We start from the raw sequence: 11373 nt of genomic DNA on the forward strand, positions 1-11373 counted from the left end.
CATCTAGCTGTTCATCTTCCGAAGGAAGCTCTTTTGGTCGGATTGGTACATTATCGATGGATGTATCCTATTGAAAGGTAAAAAAAATATACATACTTTATTGTATTAATTATAAGATATTTTTAAAATTTAAATTTATTTTTGTTTGTAAATTTTTATGCACCTTAAAAAAGTATGTGCGCAATAAAGTAAGGCCTGAAAGATCTATAGTAGAAGCATATGTAGCTACCGAGTGTATCACATTCTGCTTGATATATCTTGACGATATCAAAACAAGATTCAATCATGCAGATCATAATGCAGACCGTGAATGGGATGATAATAAACTAATATTGTCTATATTTAAACAAACAGTTCGACCTATTGGTGCAAGAAGATATGAATTTATGGACATGAACGAGTTATCCAAGGCACACTTTTATGTTTTAAATAATTATAAAGAAATTGAAGATTTTATTGAGTAAGTATCATCTTACTATACTATTTAATGATTTAAAAAAAATTTCATATCGATGTAAAATTAAAAATTATAACTTCTTGCAGTGAGCACAAGAGTATACTATGTAAAGAGAATAATACGAATACCGATGATCGACATAGGAAGAAATTTACAAAATAGTTTGATGATCTTGTAAATTGCATTAGTGATACGTTATTTATTTATTGATAAATAATATTATTTAAACCAACATAATTTTTTATCTTATGATATAGATGAAACATAAGTATTTCAATAAAGAAGTGGGTGCGACCGATATGTTGCACGATTTGGCATGTGATCCCGATCGAAGGATTAATCACTACACATCTTGTATCATTGGAGGAATGAGATTTCACACAAAGGAGCTTGAGATGCAACGACAGATCCAGAATAGTGGAATTGCTACAACAGAATATAAAGGAGAAGAAGAGATAGATTATTATGGTGTACCGATAGATATCATAGAACTGAAGTATGGGTCCAGTAATTCTGTATTTTTATTTCAGTATGAATGATGGGATATTAGTAATAAAAAAATTAATTTTTATATTGATTCATAATTTATCAGTGTAAATCTTACACGAACATGATACCAAAATGAGCCATATATATTAGCAACTCAAGTGAAATAAGTAATATATTTGAAGGATCTAAAGTATCGAAGTAATTGACATGTTGTACAAAAAATAACATCTAAAGGTGTATATGACATACCAACTCGATTAAAGATGGATAAAAATTCGGATTTATATGAAGAGGAAGCTTTTCAGTAAGAAGAACAAATATTAACCGAGCTTTTGGTAGATGAAAAACTTGTAACGGCACTTTTGAATAAGGCTGATCTCCTGTCCAACAAAGTTGAAGCTGATTTTGTATTTAATCTTGATGAGTCAGAGAGCGACGATCAGTTCATAAATGATGATGAGATAGAAGACGACACATATATCGATTACTATGATTCGGACGATTACACATCGAGAAAGATACGAATATTGATGAGTAGATCTATATTCTTCGTTCAATTGTGTGTTGCAATAATGGTATGCGATATAATTATATTCATTAGAATATTATTTAATTTTTATTATTATTATTCAATATTATATTTATTTATATCTCAATTCCTGCAGATATGACATCAAGAGATAGATGATGACGTTCACGTTCACAGTTACCTACGGATACCTCAAAGGTTGAGGTGCCTTCATCGATCTCCGTTGCTGCACTGACTCTACTGTCAAAGGATCCTGCACTGGCAGGTCCCAATGAGCCAGATCCCAGTAAGGTGGATCGCAGTGGTATTAATTATTACACTTTATACATAATTAAATTTAATTTTTTATTTAGATCATATTAATGATTTATTTATTATTGTTTCAGATCAGTCTTCATCAGTGGTGAGGCGAGGGCGAGGTCCATCGAAGAACCTCACTCTAGAGCATTGGAGATGCGAGCAACTGGGACAGTATCTCCAGATTGAGATACCGGCCGGCTACACCAGACCCATTAGGGGATGGTGTGAGCCATAACAGACTGAGCTGGGCATCATATACCACAATTATGCCCCCGTGATGCTCTTCGATTGGCGTCACGTTTAGTTGGCTCAGAAAAAAAATTTTTATACCCACTTATAGATAAAATAAATTATATTATGAATATTTAATTTACATAGTATTCTTCTAATATATATTATTGGCAGGGTGTATTTGACATCATTGATTTTAAGGAGGATCGTGTGAGGTGAACGGTCGATACTTATCTGTCCTTGCATTTCAAGGATTATCGCCATCACATGCATCAGCATTGGTACTAGATGGTGCAGGATCATGGGGAGGAGACAGCGCGGCAGCAGCTCTATGACAACATCACTATGGATGATTGGATTACCATATGTCGGCATTACGAGAATCCGACATATCAGGTTACACATCTAATTTTTTTTTTTAGAGTTTAATGATTTAATCATTTATTCTTAAATTAAATTTATTATCTACTAATTTTACTACTAATTTTATAGAGATGAAGTGTCCAAAATACAGCGAATCGGGCTAGACAGATCGTGCCGCATTATGGAGGTTCGAGATCGTTTGCTCATCACATGGAGCATATGGTAGGTAATTTTTAATTTCTAATTAAGATATAATTTTTTAATTATTTAAAATTTTTTAATTAATTCTCAAATTGCAGAGAGATGCTGAGAATGGCAAGCTTCCTAGTAGGATTGATATCTACCAACAGACCCACCAGCGATAGTCGAAGAGTGGACGACAGAGAGCTAGGAGCTTTTTGTAAGTTTTTTTAATTATTTTTTCATTCACAATCTGATTTTTATTAAAAAAATTAAAATAACTCTAATTTTATTTTTCAGGATCGTATGACTGACATGAGATCTCAGCCTACCCTTGAGGGCTCGACCGTATCCACAGATGATGAGATTCATGATTGGATGCTCGGTATGAGATCCTATTATGTTAAGGGTCTAGGATATGGGATCACTACTCTCTCATCTTCACACTCATCTAGGGCTGACATTCATTCTACATGCGAGACTCGACTGACTGAGGTACAGAGACAGGCTGTCGAGGATCGACAGCAGGCTGAGCAGCGAGCTCAGAAGTTGGCTGCACACATCGATAAGTATTAGTAGCTTCAGATCCAGATGATGGAGTGGATGGTGTAGATGGAGCAGATGATACAGCCGAGGAGGCAGCAACAGGATGGTCTGAGGTCCATCGCTGGTCCGAGCTCCATCGAGCGCTCTCTGTCCCCACCTTATTCTCCACATGTCGATATTTGATGGCTTATTGATGAACTTTTTTTTCAAAATTTTTATAATTTTAATTTAATATAATAAAATTTATTTATTATTTTATTATGTAATTTTTTTATTTTAATTTTTTTAATTTATAAAAAATATTATATATATAACTTAAAAATATATATCTATAAATTTTTTTAAAAAATGACTATATTATTAGCAACGAAATTATTTCTGACAAAAGATTTATCGTAAAAAATATTTAACATGATTTAATTTTTTAATAAATATATAATTAACAGCGATGAAAAATATTTTATCATAAATAATTATTCACGACATAAATTTTTATCACAAAATAAATTATTTATGACGTAAATTTTCATCGCTAATATTTTTAAATTTTTATTTTTTTATTAAATTATATTTTTTACGACGTAAAGTTTTAGTAGCTAAAACTTTCAGAATTAATAGTGATAAAAATTTTTTTATCATTATTAATTTATTCATTTATTAGCGACGGTATTATTCATCGCAAATATCTTTTTTTATGATTAAATTTTTTATTTTTTATTTTTAATGATAAAAAATATTCATCACAAATATCTTTTATTGGCGATGAATATTTTTTATTCATCATAAAATATTATCAACGACAGGATTATTGATGATGAAAAATTAGCAACAAAAATTTTATCGCTAATATCTATTAATGACTAAAATTTGTTATTAGCGATGAAAATTTTTTTCGTTACTAATAATCTATTTTGTGGTAGTGTGTACTATTAAGCAACAAAATTGAAGAGAAAAGAGAAATAAATACTTTGCTTAGCAAGTCTATACTTTGCCATTCTTTTGAATGAGTCTAGTTATTCAATACCACAAGTTTTTAGCTCATGCTGCTATTTGTATCTCCATAATTATGCTGCCAACAAATTTGATAAACATTCCTTTCCATGTATATTTCTAAGGTACAGTGAGAAGCATAAGGGAGAATATTGGTGTCTTCACCATTCCATCGATCAGGTCTATATCTCGTGGCATGTTATTTTTGATAAGAACACTTTCTCTTCACAACCGCTCTACATGATGAAGCTCTGCACTCTCCATAGATTGCCTCTGACCATGCAGGAAAACTAGCTCGCCTATTCAATGAAATATCATGTAATCTTGCAACTCCAGTGATGGCACTAAATAAGAATCCATTGCAATCAAATGAGCTTCCCATGCTGCCTGGCCACAATCTCTCTCCCATTACCACTATTAATATGCTGCATGGTTCTCCTTCATGCACTAATTAATGATAAGTTCATGAGTGATGCACTTCCCTCTACTGCCCATGACTCCACTCAATTATCGTCTCTTTCATTGCCTTTTAATTGAGTGCTCACTGCTTCATCATCCCATCCCATGGTGACTTGTTCTAAGATCAATATTCACAAACCCAATCTTAAATATATGAATGTTGCTCTATCAATAATTCCCTCCAAACCTCAAAGCATTGCTTTTGATCATAAACATTTTAGCTAGAAAGGAGCGATGATTGATAAATTAAATGCATTTGCTCTAAACAAGACTTGGGATCTTGTGCCATGCCCTTCGAATGTGAATGTGGTTGGTTGTAAATAGCTTTTCAAAACTAAACTCAATGTGGATGGCAGCCTCGATCGATTAAAAGCCCATCTTATTGCTAAAAGCTTTCACCAAGAAGAGGGGATTGATTTTCTAGAGATATTTAGCCCAATTATTAAACTAGATACTATTTGCATTGTTCTTACTGTTGCAGTAGTTCAAGGTTGGCCTATCCGTCAACTTGATGTCAAAAATGACTTTCTACATGGTCATCTTGATGTTCTGGTCTATATGGAATAACTTCCTAGATTTCGAGATCCTGTATGTTCCGATCATATTTGTTTACTCCGGCGAGCTCTATACGGCCTCAAACAATCCCCTCGAGCTTGGTTCGATAAATTTAGTGACTTTGTCATTGGCTATGGCTTCTTTTGTGGCAATGCTGATCCATCTCTCTTTATGTTTCAGCATAGTGGCCATATGATATTTTTTGCTCCTATACATCAATGATATAAGTTTAATAGGTGATTCTTCCTCTCTTCTTAATCAGCTCATTATTGCTCTTGACAAGGTGTTTTCTATGAAAGATCTTGACCGACTCCATTATTTCTTGGATGTTGAAGTTTCTCGATCCCGAGATGGACTTTTCTTATCCCAGCAGAAGTATGCTTTTGAACTTCTTGACTGTGCCTCCATAGGGTAGTGTATGTCTATTACAATGCCTCTAGCTACAAAAATATCTCTTATAAAAAATGAGAAAAAGCCTTATACCGATCTATCTCTTTATCACAGTCTCATTGGAGTTCTACAATTAATACTTGACCTTAATGCGATCGGATCTCTCTCTCACTGTCAACATGACCGGTCAACACATGCCTTCTCCCATTTTTTTCAATTTTTAGATAGTTAAATGCATCTTATGTTATATCCACAGCATATTGCACCTTGGGTTGTGCATTTTCTCAAAAAGTAGCCTTGATTTATTTGTATTTGTAGATATGGATTAGACTGGATGCAAAGAAACTCGATGGTCAACCATAGGATATTGTACCTTCCTTGGGTCTAATTGTGTCTTGTAGAGTGCCAAGAAACAACCTATGATAGCATGATCTATTGCCAAAGCCGAATATTCATGAGCTTGTGTCTTGGCTGCTGCAGAACTCACTTGAATTTTCTACATCCTTCGTGACTTAGGTGTACTGTAGCCTTGTGCATCTCTCCTATTCTTTGACAATATTTCTGCTCTCTACTTAACCATGAATCCTGTCTTTCATGCTCGAATGAAACATATCGAGATCGACAATCATTTTTTTAGAAAAAAATCACCCTTAGGTCTATCATTACTCGTTATGTTCCTTCTTTACTTCAATTGGTAGACATCTTCATAAAGCCCCTTGCTTGACATAACTTCATGGTGTTATGACACAAACTGGATCTTTGGGCTCTCCTGATGTCTAGTTGGTAGGGGAGTATTGAAACCACCAATTCAGCCTTATCTCTTACTAGAAGTCAACCCCAACTAGCTGGCAACCCATGTAAGAAAAATCATAAAAACAATTCAATATGATTTCCTCAATTATCTTGATTTTCCATGCAAGGAAGATAACAAAAATAATCCAATGTGATTTCCTCAATTATCTTGATTTTTCATGCAAGGAAGATCGTGAAAATAGCCTCCCATGATTTTCTCAATTGCCTTGATTTATTTCCACTTTTTCCTGCCTTGATTCATTTCCACTTTTTTCTCGTATTTTCCATGTATTTAGTTATGTAAAAAAAACAACCCAACATAATTTCCTCAATTGCCTTGATTTATTTCCACTTTTCCCTACCTTGATTCATTTCCACTTTTTTCTCATATTTTTCATGTATTCAGTTATGTAAAAATAATGTATATAGTGCCATGTATTAATCAAAATGTCGTGAAGGAAATTCATCAAAAAAAAAAATCATGTGTTCATGTTTTTCTTTAGTAAGGATGCGATGATACTTTGCCTCTATATTGATGTTTCAATTATCATAAATCATGATATTAATAAGGTTCATAATGTTTATGAACAACAATCTCGTACAATTTGAGATGAAAGAAATTGGTGAATTGAAATTTTTTCAAGGCATTGAAGTTGCTAAACTAAAAGATGGTTTTTTTATTTGTTAAAATAAATATGCTCTTAATTTATTGAATAAGTATGGATTAGCTAATTGCAAATTAAGACACCAACCACATTAAATTGAAAAGTAGCAAAGAGCAAGGCAAGCTCTGTGATGATCTTATCCTATGCAGACAGGCATTACAACAAAAATAAATTTTGCAACAAATTGTGTGTGGTGTTTCTTATTTTATGCCATTAAAAGTCTTTTTTTCCTATTGTATTATCCTATAAATATCCCTACCTTTCAATAATTATTATTTTTATTAGTAGTACTTTGTTGTAAATGCCACTGTAAATTTATATTCTATGGCATATAACTTAAAGTGATAGAAACTAAAAGTATTATTATAGCATTTAACTAATATGCTAGTAAACAATATCATAATTTATGGGATTTTGGGAGATTGGCACTACTTAGTAGATCACATCTTTAAATTTTCTACTTACAGTTATTTATTGGTGACCTTACATTCTTAGTGGTTGACTTTAGGAAATCAAAAATGAAGATCCATGCAGCATTCTGTCATTGTTTGGAGGAACCTAGGCTTGCTTGTCAACTAATTTAGTTTACCAATAGCTTTCACTAGTTTTGCAAATTATACAGGTTTGCCTTTAAAGGTTAGATAAAAGAAAATTCAGTTAAGGAATTGATTTTAAATTTCTTATATAATCAATTTTGTGTCTTGTTTACTCTCCTAAATATAAATGATTTTTTGTGACACATGAAATGCGCCACTGGGTCGTAATAACTTTATGATTAACAGATTGTCATATTTAAGCTTTCATATTGTTCAATTTTGATGGAGTATCTACTTTCTAGGCTGCTGAAGTCCTTCCCAAACTAATGACACATCACTATTTGATGTCTGTGCCTTTGGCTTCCCATGGCAGTCTAAAATAGTAAATTTATACAACCTCAAAATCTGCGTTCTAATGTCCTTTTTGGTCTCTACATGGCTGTGTGATTCTTTTGAGGGGATCTCCTTGGCTATATTCATGTAGTCCATTTGTACTACGTCAATATCTGCATTTATGCTATTACTGCTGCTGATCAAAGTCTATCATCCATTGGATCTCATTCAACCGTCCAGCAAAGATCTCTTATGCAAGATCATAATTTGGAGTTATGAAATGCGACTATAATCTGCAATCACTACAACAAAAATATCCATTAGCAGTATTTTTAAATTTCACTATAGGTCAGAAAGAATGCCGTAAATATCTTCCTTGATATTTTTTTGGCATTTTCTTATGTATCATCTTAAGATGATATCGACAATTAATTATCAATATTTTTAAAAAAATATCGATAAAAATTTTTATTTTAGAGGCATATGTAAGTGCCTTTAAAATTTCAATTCCATCGCATGTAAAAACCTTTAAAATTTTAATACCGATATTTTATATACCGATAAAAATTATCAAAAAATAAACTATATATCTAAGAATTAGAACAAAAGGAGGATTCAAACTAGTGATTTCTTATTTAAATGGTAAGCTCTTAACTACCAAACTATAACTTATGTATATTATTAGCATATAAATATAGTTTATTTAATTTATTAATATACATTCATATCATTAAAAAATAATGGTAAGAATATATATGTATAATAACATATTTTATGAGATTGGGATATGACTAAAGCAAGCTCTATAAAAAATTAATAATTTAAGATTTAATGATAATTTTTTAAAATTTTATAAATTATTAATATTATTTACTGGTACATTAGTTAAATACCATGATTGTAGTTCTGATTTCTTGCACTTCAAATTATGTGCTATAAAATATAATTTTATAGCAATACTTATAATAAAATATCATTAATAAAAAAATATTTATTAAAAAATAGTGGTATTTTTATCAAAATATAATAAAAAAATTAGCAATATATAATAAGAAATGTCATAAACAATATACTACCAAAAATCATTTTTATTGTAGTAAGTGTCTTGTATGGCTAACTGTATTTTGCGTTCGTATCTAAGTTTCAACAAATGTCAATAGATGGTTAAAATTGAATGCAAATTTCAAGTCATATAGGAAAATTGACAACTAAGGTGATTTAGTTGATGGAATGTGCTGGTTAAAATCACTGTAATTATCAAATGGCTATGTGGGGTATTGGTTTATATTTTCATCAAATCCCATATTATATTGCTATCCAACTAAAAATGTAAGGGGATAATTCATCACTAACATTATTACTAAGTCTTAGAATAAACATCAAGCTCAGATCCCAAATAATATATATATTGTGTTTTAAATTTACCAAGGGATAAGGGGTTTTTGCCCACCCAGTCAAGGAATCTACAAAGGTTTTGAAATCCACTGTCACAAACAAGTTTGAGATTCTTTTTTCCTCTACTTGATTTAGTTGCCAAAATATATACATATAGATACATTTATAAACATAGATATGCCATATATTTACAAATATATACATAGATAGATAGAAAGATAGATATGCACACAGAATAAACAAAAACTCCAGCTATTGGATTAGATCCAATGGTTGATTTTATATTCCAACAATACATTGCTATTATATGTGTGCCTTATCAAGTCAAACATGATCAAGCTTGGTCCATTTCAGGCATGGCTTGAAACTGTGAGCCTATAAACCATGTTGAAGCTTGACTCAACTACATTAGCGTTAAGCTTGATCAAGCTTCTGTCAAGCTAAGTGGAACCAACGTCGAGCTACTTAGATCAATTGGCAGCTAATCTCAATCAAGATGGAAGGTTGTGTGGACTTTTATATGGAATCAAAAACATGGACACTTGGCCATTATGCTGGAGACAAATACCAAGGTATTATAGCCACAAGAAATGAGTTTCAAAGTCATGCACTTACTTTAATGCTTAGTGATTTAGTGCCATGATAGATTGCTAAAACTGTATCATATCGGTCAATAAAAGATTGATAAGATAATGACACACTAATCAATTATTTCATAAAATGATGGAGAAATTATACACATGAAATACTAAAAGGAGCAATTCTCGAGCTTTGAACATGGAGCCTCCTTTAAGCAAAAGAGGGGTCGACCACGAACTACCAGTCTACAAAAAGGAAATAGGACACCATGCGGACTTTAACCAATAAATTTTTATTTGTTAATACCAGACCAAGTACATTTACTCCACTAATACATAAAGTGTATACACACTGAGGGGGTGTTTGGTTCGCAATTCGAATTGAAATCGAAATCGAAATAGGAATAAATTGAAATTGAAATTGGAATTGGAATTGGAATGACCAAATCATCCAAAATGTTTGGTTTATGATCGAAATCAGAATCGAAATGAATGATTCCTATTATTGTTGTTTGGTTCATATAAAGATAGGAATCGAAGTCAACTCAAATTTTTATTTTTATTTTTAATTAAAATTTTTAAAAATTAATTATTTAAAAATTAATTAAATAAAAATTAAATATAATAATAATATCTTTAAATTTTTTTAAAAAAATTATCATTAAAATATATATATATATATATAGCAAATTATCATTAAAATATAAATATCATATAATATGTATTATTTTTTTAAAAAAAATAATCTGCTAATGTCAAAAAGTCAAAAATATTTTGACACAAACTATTTTAAAATATTTTTTTGAAAAAATAAAATCTTGGGATGGATAAATAAGGGTAATTATTAAAAAAAAAGATATTATTAACGAAAAACTGATGGTGTTGCCGTTACCTCAAAATGGGATAGTCTCCACAGGTAAAAATAGACCCCAGCTCAGCGCCCATCTCTACGGTTCAGTCTTTCTTTGCCTTCTCTAGCCACTTGTTTTAGTGGGAACTAAGGGGGCGTTTGGTTGAAGAGAATGACGATCTGGAATCGGAATGAGTGATTCTCATTCCAACCATTTGGTTAGAAGAAGTCCCATTTCGATTCCGATTCCAGGGTGGAATGGGAATGGATCAATCTATATAGAACTCAATCTCTACCATTCTCTATGGATTCAATTTTTCATTCCAATTTCGATTTCGATTCCGATTTCGATTTCGATCATGAATTTGCCCATTCCAAATTCGATTCCAAGCCATTTTCATTTTCATTCCCATTTTGATTCCGGTTACAAACCAAACGCCCCCTGAAATGCCTCTGCCATCGGAATCCATGGTGAAGTGCCATCGTGAACCCCCCGTAGACGAAGAGCACTGCACCAGAACCGATGGCAAGTGGTGGCGCTGCTTTGAGCGCCGCCTCCATGACCATCGCTATTGCCGCAAGCACCAGAGCCTTTACCTCGCTACCCTCGACCGCAACCGTGCCTCCAAACCCTCCTCTAGCGTTAGGATTAAGAAGAAGAAGAAGAAGAAGGCCCCTCTCGCTAGGGCTAGGGCTAGGGCTAGGGCATCCAAGCCCTCCTCCTCCTCCTCTGTG

General features: G+C 32.3%; 1 pseudogene; it reads left to right on the forward strand.

The window, feature by feature from the left end:
• The first annotated feature begins 11106 nt into the window (after positions 1 to 11106).
• LOC140856554 (uncharacterized) overlaps positions 11107 to 11373 on the forward strand; it is a 613-nt pseudogene continuing 346 nt past the window's right edge.

The sequence above is a fragment of the Elaeis guineensis genome, chromosome 1, assembly GCF_000442705.2.
Source record: "Elaeis guineensis isolate ETL-2024a chromosome 1, EG11, whole genome shotgun sequence".
NCBI lineage: Eukaryota > Viridiplantae > Streptophyta > Magnoliopsida > Arecales > Arecaceae > Elaeis > Elaeis guineensis.